The 11534-nt window shown below is 40.8% G+C and overlaps 1 protein-coding gene across 3 annotated transcripts in view; it reads right to left on the reverse strand.

Moving 5' to 3' along the window:
* Positions 1-11534, reverse strand: part of LOC129168651 (roundabout homolog 1-like) — a 174540-nt gene that overhangs the window by 147762 nt on the left and 15244 nt on the right. The window contains exons 1-2 of one of the 3 annotated variants that reach the window (XM_054754141.1): positions 3667-3684; positions 3425-3548 (exon numbers count right to left, since the gene is read on the reverse strand). The exons of the other annotated variants lie outside the window; for them this stretch is intronic. The gene's annotated coding sequence lies outside the window, so the exon portion shown is untranslated. Of the gene's footprint in view, positions 1-3424; positions 3549-3666; positions 3685-11534 lie in introns of those variants that run through there. 3 annotated transcript variants of the gene reach the window in all.

The following is an 11534-nucleotide window of genomic DNA, read 5'->3' on the forward strand; positions in this document are numbered from 1 at the left end:
TGTTTTGGACTTCTCGTCCACCGTAGCCAACCCCTTTTGCCTATATAGACTGCATTTAGAGGTGAAAACAACATGAAAACCAGAGCGCTGTTTATGAGTGAACAACACGCAATTGTGAATATGAGAGAAGATGGAAAATCAATCACCACCACTGCATCACAACCAAGAAACAGATGTCTATATTCTTCACAATTACAAACATAACTGCACAAAAAAGGTTGGAAACTTTCATTCTGCCCAAATAACATAACTAGCGTTCATGGCTGCTTGGTATCGACATGTCCGTATTGATACAAAAGTATTCTCAGGGAAAGTGGCAATTTGGAGTCACTGTGTGGTTGTGCTAGGCTAGGAATCCAATGGCAGCTAACGCTAGCAGCTAAACTTAGCCACATTGCTATTATTAGATAACAACAAACATAACTACTGTGTTAGAGGCGGGATGTGCTGCTATTTGTATATTCGAACGTCGGCGCCTTTAGCCTGGTCATCAAGCTAACACTACAACCGCTAACGCTAGATAGCGGTATGTGGCTGGAAAATGTGTTTTCTCCGACCATAATCCTGTCATCACCTCACTGCACGCTTTTAAAAAAAGCTGACTGGAGAAGCTACTGTTGCCGTAGCGACACACAGGGCGTCGCCATCTTGCCTGGTTCTGCTACATCGTTATAAGTTGCAGGCTGGGATAGGCTCCAGCGTACCCCTGCGACCCTAGTGAGGACAAGCGGCAAAGAAGATGGATGGATGGCTGATGACTTATCACATTTTCCCCCTGTGGTGTCAGCCATTGTTGGATGGCAGCAGGGGGCGGAACCAGGAAGTCCGCTTCATGCAGCAGGTGTGTACGATCCACCTGCATGCATCAGGTCTGCTGTCAAACAAAAAAATGAATGTTTCTCGACAGTACAAGGCTCCCGTCATGCTTCTCCTTTGTATGTTGCGGGGGTGGAGGGTGAGGGAGACAGAGGCATTGTTTTCATCAGCATCGCTACGCGCATCAGGGGAGCTATCAGAACACGACAAAGGCTGTTCCAAGTATGACGGCTTACATCTGGAGCTCTGACAGTGCTATTCGTAGCGAGTCAAAGTCAGCTGAGTCGGCATTGTGGAGGAGTGAATCTAGCCTGGGGGGTAACTGATGATTCCAGGAATCAGCCACAAGGGGAACTGACCTCTGGTCCCGGAAGATGAATGACCCCCATATGTCAGCAGCAACGCTCCTAGCGCCAACAACCTTGGTGTGGAACAGGGGTGTCCAAAGTGCAGCACGGGGGCCATTTACGACACATTCTAAAAAATACAATTTTACAAGAAAACAAAAAAAACAACAACAACAACAAAAATGGAAAAATCAGCAGTAATGTTACAAGAATAAAGTCAAAATAGGAAGAGAAAAAAGCGGTAATTTAAGAGGAAGTCATAAAATTACCAGAATACCGTCATAATAATGTCATTTTAGTAGCACAGAGTTGAAAGATTAAAGAAAAAACACATTATTCTTTTTAAAGAAACAAATAAAACAAATCAAGTATTTTGGGGGAAATTAGGTTGTGGAAAAAGTTAAAATGTTACACGAATAAAGTCCAAATATTACGGGAATAATGTCATCATTACGAGAAGAAAATTTACAAGAAGAAAGTTGAAATGTAAAAAATAAAACAGCAGCAGAAATTCTCTTCATTAGCATAGAGTTTAAATATAAAAAAAGACGTCATTTGATGAAAAACAAACAAAACAATGAATAGAGTTGTCTTTTCTTTTTAAAGAGTTATAATGCTATGAGAATAAAGTCCAAATATAAAGTCATAATTACAAGAAAGACATTCATAAGCTGAAAGTTGAAGTAGTTGGAAAATACAAAATAAAAAAACAGCTGTAATTTTATGAGAATTAAGTCACAATATTAAGAGAAAAAAAGAAAAAAGACGAGAATAAACTGGAAAAATGTCATTTTAGTAGCATCGAGTTGAAATATTAAAGAAAAAATGTTAACAAAACAAAATAAAGTTGTCATTTTTTGGAAAAAATGACAACTAAACAAAGAATATTATGGCTGAGCGTGGTGAACTGTCGGGGGGGGAGGGCGCAAGAGGCAGGGAAGACTTTCAATGTAGACCTGCCAACATGTACAAATTTGTGGTACTCGACATGCATTTTGACTTTTGCATACGCTCGTATGCTTACAGTTCTCCATGTTGTTGCATTTTCCTGGTTTCAGTTTCGACCTTGGTCTGTGCAGCACAGGTAAATAAATACATATCATCGCTTTCTCAATGGGGGGGCGTGAAAACATTTCTGTCCCCTGAGGGGGTGTGACGGAAAATAATTGAGAACCACTGCATTACGGCAATAAAGTCAAAATATTATGGAAACAAATCTGAAAATGATTTAAGAATAAAGTTGAAATATTTGGATATGTTTTAAAAAACTAGAAAAGCGCAGACCTCCGCCAAGCACAAAGCTCCCCCCATATTGTGATTCACACCAAAATAATGCTCCAACTATTCTATTTTTTGGATCAGCATTTGATATTTTGTAGATCCTGTTTTTTCCCCAAGAGTTCTGACCATTTTTTGTGTAGTTATATGCAGAAATACGTAGACGGTCCTATGTCGCAACGTTAAAGAGTCCTTTCAAATGTTCCTGGATCCAGATGGTGATCCGGATCACAACCAAAATGCAATCAGTCCTTCCACATCCCACAATTCACACCGGCAAAACCATAACCTCCGCGCTGTGCTTGCACTTTGCGCTGCGCTTGGCAGAGGTAACCAGCAAAAATGGAAAAAAAGGAACAAAGAGTGAAGTTGATGTTAAAATATGCTTTTGTCCCTACATGACAACAATGCACATGAAATTGGAATAACTTCTTAGCATTTCTACATGTGTTGCTTTCCAAAATATCCAAGTGGCATTTTTCACCATGTGGCCCTCACTGGGAAAAGTTAGGACACCCCTGGTGTGGAAATTGCCACGTGTGAATACTAAAAAGGGTAAAATGGTGAGCGAGTGCGTATCATCATGGGCAATTTCCTCCTCTACAGTTGTGGACAATGGAGTCAACACTACACGATGTGAAGTGATGAGTCTGCTTTAGTTTCCATGCATTTCCGACACGTCTAAAGCCTAATCCCTTTTGGGTTCTCACGACCACTGAAGGATTTTCAGTAGCGTGCGTCTAGGAAGTTGAGCGTAGTGCAGTGAATGATCCCATCATGGCTGTAAAAATACACCCAACATTCATGAAAGCTACTGAGTCAAACATAAATTCACACAAATTCACTTTCTGCAGTACACTGGTGGAAATCATCTCTGTTGGGATGCAACAACATCTCAGCGCGTGTGCTTCAAGTGAAATGAGTCCAACTCCCAAGCAAGACAATGTAGAGCACATATACACTCGTGCAACTTCTCAACTTACCCTAGCAGGTTATCCCTCCTAAGGCACGCCTCCCTCTCCTTGCTATCACCAAATTGTTCCGTGTGCTCCTGTCAGGCTTTCAAGCACCTAAAGAGAAAAGGAACAAGGAAGGCGCATTGTGGACCTACAAAAAGAGGAGGAAACCAAATCAAAAGGAGGTGTCCATGCTGAGGGAAAACCCTTAATCCATCTGTGATCCAGGAGACGTTATCAGATGGGGTGCATACAAATTGCAACGCTACCTCTGCAAGCAACCCAGCTCCACTCTTTCCTCAGGGTCCTAAGGCTGCACACCCACATGCGATGTGAATGCTGAAGAGCAGAAGATGACAGCACCCCGCTCTAGTCACTTCACTTATTGATACATTTCAATATTCATTCATTCATTTTACTCTCCAACGTTTCACATGCCACCATTTTTAGGGGGTTAAAAACAAACGGACAAATGGAATGGTGACCCCTATTGCTTAGTGGGTGCACGTGGCACCCTCTCCCCAGCTGATGGGTGCTGGTTCCATCCTCAATCGATTAGATATCATTGTGTGTATTTCAACATTCATTCTATGTTTTAGTTCAGTTTCAGCAGTCACACGCAATTTCTACTCCTTTTTGCCATCGGTTACATCGTTAGGCTTTCCATTACTGGAACATTCTTGTTTCCCAACCCGATGGCTGCAGTCTGCATTTTTACTTTCCAACGTTTCAAATCCCGCAGCTTTTAGTCTGCTAAAAACAAATGAAATGGTGGTACGGTGGTACAGGGTGACATGGCTCAGGTGGCACATTGGTTGCTGGTTCGATTATATATTTATTTTCAACAATTAATACCATTAGACCAGGGGTCACCAAGGTTTGTCCTTGTGAGAGCTACTTTTACAAAATGAAAATGGCCAAGAGCTACTCATTTTTCTAACATTTATTTTCAGAGCTTATTTTAAACCCAAACAAAGCGAATATGCTTGTTTTACCAGAACATGAACAAAATGCTGGTGTCCACAACTCACATGTTGTATTTCACAATGCATTTCTTTCTACTGTTCTTTCATTATTAACTGAACACCTGAATGAAAAGCAGGCTTGCAGGCACCTCATGTGGTCGTGGGGGCTACCTGGTGCCCGCGGGCACCACGTTGGTGACCCCTGATTTATACATTCCAGCAATTGAATGTTTTCCTCCCACATTTCTTTTCTGCTCCAAACCATTCCAGCATGAAAATGTTCAGCTTATTCAGGACATGTAGGACATCTATCAGGACTTTTCGAAAAAATTCCCAATTTTTCAGTGACATTTTTCCACTTGAAAATGAACGGCCAGTTTCAATGTTGCCCCCTATTGGTGGAAATCCATTTCACATTTAGCATTCAGCTTGTTCTGTGCACGGTGGCATGGCTCCGGGCGTAGAGTGGTTGTCTAGCTAGTGATGTGCGGATCAATATGGAAATAGCGATACTTTTGATGCCAGCTCTTCGTGCCCTAAAATCAACTTTTTTTCAAAATTTCGATGCTTCAGTCATTTGAGGTAATGTTTGTCTGAAACATTTGTTTGTTGAAAGGATGGCAGATCGTAAACGGAGTCATGTGTTATTTAGATTACATTTATTTTGATGGTTTTATTATTTTACTTATTTTCTTCTTTATTGTTTAAAATGGGCGGCAGCGGCTCAGGAGGTAGAGCAGGTCGTCCCGAAACTGGAAGGTTGGCGGTTCGACACTTCACCCAGCTTGCCTCCAGTGCTGCCCACACTGGTGTATGAGCGCGAAAGAACGTTGGTGGTGGTCGGAGAGGATGCAGGCACCATTTGGCAACCACGTCTTCCGTCAGACTACCCCTCAGGGCAGCTGTGGGTCCGGATGTAGATTACCACCACCAGTGTGTGACTGAGGAGTGAATGAATAATGGCTTCACTTCACTGTGAAGCGCTTTGGGTGCCTTGAAAAGCACCATAAAACCTAACCATTATTGCTAAAATACCATTTTCACATGTTTTATATGACTTTATCCTTTTTTTTCCTGTTTAATAGCTTGCCGATACCATAAATCAACCGGCTACCTGAATATAAATACAAAATAAAATAAATCAATAAATGACTTTTAATTAACTGTTAAATTATTAATTGATTTTTTTATAATTAATATAAAAAATGTATTAAATACACTACATTTTTAAATTTACCAGACACATGAAGTGAATTTGCACAAAGTATCAGTATCGAATCAGTATCGCCGATACCAGCCTGAATTTTGCTCAATATCGGATCAGAAACAAAAGCAGTGGTATCGCACGTCACTACTCCCAACTTGATGGGTGCTGGTTCGATCCTCAGTGGACAGATATCATCTATTCACACTTCCTCACTTGGGCAATTTGTCATCATTGCCATATAAGGATACTTTGTATGTTAGGTTAGCAGCGGGTTGAGGTTTAGTATGGACGGCCACCCCTGCACTGACAGAAATGCATCCTGCCGAGTCCTGCAGCAAAACAAGCTTGCCTGTCTCGCTCTTTCTCTTTCACTCAGAGACACCGAATTCCTTTCCCAGTCTTACTTTCCTTATGCAGGCACATGCTGGGGGGGGGGCCCAGCATGCTCAAGCCAGGAGGCAGAAACTTCACTCTACTGTCGAGACGGAGTAAATAAACTTAAAAACAGAGATAATTCATAGATTTGGTGTTCAACTCCACGCCTGCGGCTCAGAAAATCAATCCAGACGAGTCTTCCTTTTTCATCGATTGTCTCCTTAGATGTATCCTCATTTTTTTCCGCTGTTCTTAAAATTGATTGGATCACGTTATAATTGATTTTCTTAATTTGATTTTATTGAAAAACCATGGCGGCAATGACTGATGAACGCATCCTCTGCTGTGCAACAAAAGAGAAAAATTGATTGGCTATTTATCCCGTTCAGCCTACCTTACACGCCACAACCAAGGCCTCGGCTCAGCGCTTTCCTTTTCTATCATGTTGTGTCACATTGTTGAGTCATTACAACCCCTTGTGAGAGCTATGTAACAGTATGCACCAATTTCTAAGGCAAAAATATGAACACGTTTGAAGACGTGTGTAAGCGCAAGAGGCTATGTTAGCGTACAGCATGTGAGTATGAACAGAGCTCTGATGAAAACCATTCATCTCACTCAGCAGTGCAGTTTTGAATGAAGCTGAAGTCATCTATCATTGGCTGAGAGGGTGCCATTGGACAGATAATCATCTCCTGAGGAAACACGGCTTTCTCTCGCAAGAATCTCGCCCGACTGGTCAGAGTTGCATGCCCGTTGCAGTTTGAACGCGGGGGGAGGTGCGCAAAAATCAACACTGTTTGACAGCTTTGGACTTGTTGGGCAAATTCCAGCTATCTTGCTCTCTTTGATACCCAAAAACCCGAAAACCTACAGCATGGTATAATTATGGTGACGAAAAGTACAAATGACATGCAGTGGCATGAAAAAGGGTTTGCCCCGTTCCTTAGGTCTTATTTTTTGCATGTTTGTCACACTTAAATGTTTCAGATCGTCAAAGAAATGTAAATATGAATCAATGACGACGCAACTGAACACAAAATACAAGACCTCACAGAACATTGTTGGGGCAGCCCTCCCCTCATTGCAAGACATTTATAAAACTAGAGTCCTACGAAGAACACACAACCTCATCAAGGACAGCACACATCCACAACACTCATTATTCACACTCCTACCGTCAGGCAGACGCTACAGGAGTTTGAAGTCCAGGACCACAAGGCTGGCAAACAGCTTTTACCCACAGGCCATCAGGCTTCTCAACGAAGCACTCACACACGCCGCACGCAACACACGCACACACTCATAGCACTTTATTTATTTATTTATGTATTTGTTTGTTTATTTATTTATGTGTATTAATGTCTCTTCTGTTGTTGTTGCTTAATTTATTGGTATATATGTTTCTTATGTTCTTATTCATTTTCTTGTGTTTTTCTTTTTTTGGGAGAATGAACAGAACAAGAATTTCATTGCATAGCAGAACCACCAGTTTTACTGTGCATATGACAATAAAACTCTTGAATCTTCAAACTTGATTGCCCCCTCCTTAAACCATAACTTAACTGAGATGAATTGAGATCTATCAGTGTGGAAAAGGTTATAAAGCCATTTCTAAAGCTTTGGGACTCTAGCCCACCACAGTGAGAGCCATTATCCAAAAATGGCCAAAACATGGAACAGTGGTGAACCTTACCAGGAGTGGCCGGCCAAACAAAATGACCTCAAGAGCGCAGCGACGACTCATCCGTGAGGTCACAAAAGACCCCACAGCAACATCCAAACAAGTGCAGGCCTCACTTGCCTCAGTTAAGGTCAGTGTTCATGACTCCACCATAAGAAAGACACTGGACAGAAACGACCTGCATGGCAGAGTTCCAAGACCAAAACCACTGCTGAACAAAAACAACATTAAGGCTCGTCTCCATTTTGCCAGAAAACATCTTGATGATCGCCAACACCTTTGGGAAAATACTCTGTGGTCTGACGAGACAAAAGTTTAACTTTTTGGAAGGTGTCTCTCATTACCAAACCCACAAAAACAAAAAAAAGTTGTAATTTTTGGAAAATTAGATTGGCAAAAAAGTTCTAATATCATGGGAATAAAGTCATTAAATTACAAGAGGAAATTTTACAAGAAGAAAATTTAAATAGTTGAAAAATAGGAGTATGGAAAAACAGCTGTAATTTTATGAGAATAAAGTCAAAATATTTGGAGAAAAAAAGTCATATTCTATAGAAGGGGAGAGCAAACTGCGGCCTGCGGGCCATTTCAGGCTGGCCGACTTCATAATCCGGCCCACTGGGATTATTCTATTGTGCTATCGTGGCATGCTTGAGTTCCCAAAACAGTCAGATGCAATCTGTAGCTTGTTCAAAAAAACATCACATCACGTCAACACACACCACGCATAAACTACCCTACCTACTGCACACAATGCCCATGCCAAAATAACACCAATATATTCTCGCCGCAAGGCATGCTGGGTCTTTCACCCAACATTTTTAAAACTTTTTAACCCAACGTCGCCAGCGAGTCAAAAAGTTTGCCCACCCTTGTTCTGGAGAGAAAAAAAAGTAGAAATTTGACTGATCATATGACGAAAAATGTCATTTTAGTAGCACAGAAGTGGATTTTACTGACTACTGATTCTGAAGGCCCTGGGCAGATGAAATTGACATGGGAACACACAAAAGCTGAAAATCTGACCGGACAAAAAACAAAATCCAACACATACCTGAAGCAGTGCAGCCATAAAAGACCTGTTACGAAATGAAGATAATAGACTGATGGGAATCAATGAATCCAGTTTCATGGAGCAAATACTAGAATTGAAGTTATAAATGTAGGCCAGTGCTTCTGATAGCGTTAAGGCCAGCAGAGAAGGTTCTGCTGGCCCTGACTGCACACCACTGGTACATCTCGTCTCCTCCTAATTCATCATTCCAGGTTGCTTTGATGAAAGGAGAAAAGTTTGCCGGAAAGATGGCGTGTGAGACATTGATTTGCTTCCATATTTATATGGTAATATTCAAATCCCTATTTCCACCGCCTCGGCTTTGCTGGGGTTGACTGACACTTCAGCATCGACACGAGAAAGCCAAACAAAGCTATTTTTATAGCCGGGCCATTATGCAAGAGCTGCACGGGGAATGTGTAAGAATGCAATTCAGGTGTCATTGCCTCTTTGTAATCCGCGCCGTCTTCACCGATTCATTTTCTCAGCAGCTTCACTTGAAAATGGCATTGTGACACCATTTACATGGAAATCACTTTGCCTCTTCATCTGTAATGGTGCCCCACGTGCACGCAGCACCCCTCCGAGGACTGGCCTATTCGTGGAGGCGGAAAGAAGGATTGAGTTTTCAAGGCAAAAGTCAAGGTCAGAGCTTGGGTATGTGGGGGATGAAGAAGAGATGAAAGCATTTTGTGGGAAATTTCTGTTTCTCAAGCATACCCCCCCCCCAAACACGTGCACACGTACTGTATGAAGTGCTAAGTGCTACGTATATGCTTACAAGGTGGACGTGATAGGAATACTCTTGTTTTAGTGTAGAGTATTGTGTATGGGAAAGATGCAATCGATTTGACTGGATGAATGCTGCCTCCTCATGGCGCCATTGCAGCACTACTCAATCAAACATCCCAGCAGTGGAAGTCATGCAGGACACTATGATGAGCCTTACTTACATTTGAAACCGAAAGCAGAATATACACTGCATGGAAATGCTTAGAATAGAATGTATGCATCATAACATGCAACAGTGTCTAGAAATTCATTTCATGACGCGCATTTAGAATATGGCTTCCAAGGATTTTGAGAGTTGAACATTTTTACCTCCCCCAAGCGCAGCGGAGGTTATGTTTTTGTCTGCGTTTATCTGTTTGTTTGTTTGTTTGTTTGTTTGAGCTCAAAATAACTTGAAAAGTTCTGAATGGATTTGGATGTAATGTTCAGGAATTGTAGGAAATGGGATACAGAAGAACTGATTGATCCGGATCACCATCTGCATCCAAGATTTTTTTAAGGATTCTTTAACATCGCGAGATAGGACCATTTTCAGCATTTGTGCTGAAAACTCCACCAAAATGGTCAGAGCACTTGGAGGAAAAATACAGGACAAGTTTCCAACAGGTTGTACAAAATATCAAAGACTGATCCAGATAATGGAATCATTCCGGATACTATGATCCAGAATATGAACAAATCGGGGACGTTTGGAATTTTCAACCTAGACAACAAATGAAGCTAAAAAATGCAACCAATACCATTACATACAGCCAATATATATCATAAAAATACATATATACAGTATACTGTATATACTGTATAGCCAAGACACTGTGGAATCTGGATTTATTGTATCTTGAAAAGCGATGGAGAAAGATCCAGAAGAAAACCACCATTATGGAAAATGCCATTTTTGTGAATAACTACTGAACTAATATTGATATCATTATGAACCCAATTGCTAATGCTATGTCTTCATGGTCAAGGAATCTAAATATGTAGACCAAATACATGTAGGACTAATATTTATGCTGTAAATCACAATATGGGGGGGACTATGTAGCAAGGTCTGCACTGTCCGACTGCTTTTCTAGTTTGTTTTTATTTGGATTTGTTTATATGCATAAGTTCACGTTTGTGTGTTTTTGCTGCTCATTTGACCCTGTCGGCCACCGTAGTTTTCACCTCTGACTGATATGCAAGTACTATTTATGAAGAATGTGAGGGTCCGGCTGCTGTTTGGATTTTCTTATGCAACATTAACCAAATATGTGGGCTTTACATCCGTCCAAACGCAGGCCCTGGGCAATTTGGGGTAAACAAATCTAAAAATATAATTTAACAAGAGAACTAAAAAAAAAACACCAGCAAAATCAGCAGTCGTTTTCCAAAAATAAAGTCCAGATACTAAGAGAAAAAAGTTGTAATCTGATGAGAAAAAGTTGTAATTTTACGAGAGAAATGAGGAACAATAATGTCACTGCAGTAGCGTAAAGTTTAAAGTATTCAAAAAAAGATGTCATTTTTTTAAAAGTCTTACTATTTTGATAAACAAAGAAAACAATGCATAAAGTTTCAATTTTTAATTAATTAGGTTGGAGAAAAAGTTATACTATTATGGGAATAAAGTCGCAATATTACAAGGAGAACATTTACAAGAAGAAAGTTGAAATAGTTGGAAAACTATTAAAAAAACATGCATAAACTTGTAATACTTTGAGGAAATATAATTTCAGCAGCATAAAGCTGCTACAAAAACTAAAAAATTTTAAAAGTCGTAATATTATGAGAAACAAACAAAACAAAAACATTTTGGGGAAAAATAGGTTGGCATGCATTCTTCTCCCAATCTAAACGGTCTCACAGTCCCCTAATATTTCTTCCAGTGTCTCACCACCAGGGTCACGCGGTGACCTCGGCCAGCTGGAGGTATCCTAGCCGTGCTTGGCAGATTGTTCTGATTTATTGGTCCTTATCTGTTGTGTATGAAAAGCCTCAGTGTGTGTGTTTCTTCGTCTCGGAGCACTCTTCAGCAGACAGCAACATTGGATGATTGAATTCTCTCTGCTTGATTGGTG

Source organism: Dunckerocampus dactyliophorus, chromosome 16 (assembly GCF_027744805.1).
Source record: "Dunckerocampus dactyliophorus isolate RoL2022-P2 chromosome 16, RoL_Ddac_1.1, whole genome shotgun sequence".
In the NCBI taxonomy this organism is placed as follows: domain Eukaryota; kingdom Metazoa; phylum Chordata; class Actinopteri; order Syngnathiformes; family Syngnathidae; genus Dunckerocampus; species Dunckerocampus dactyliophorus.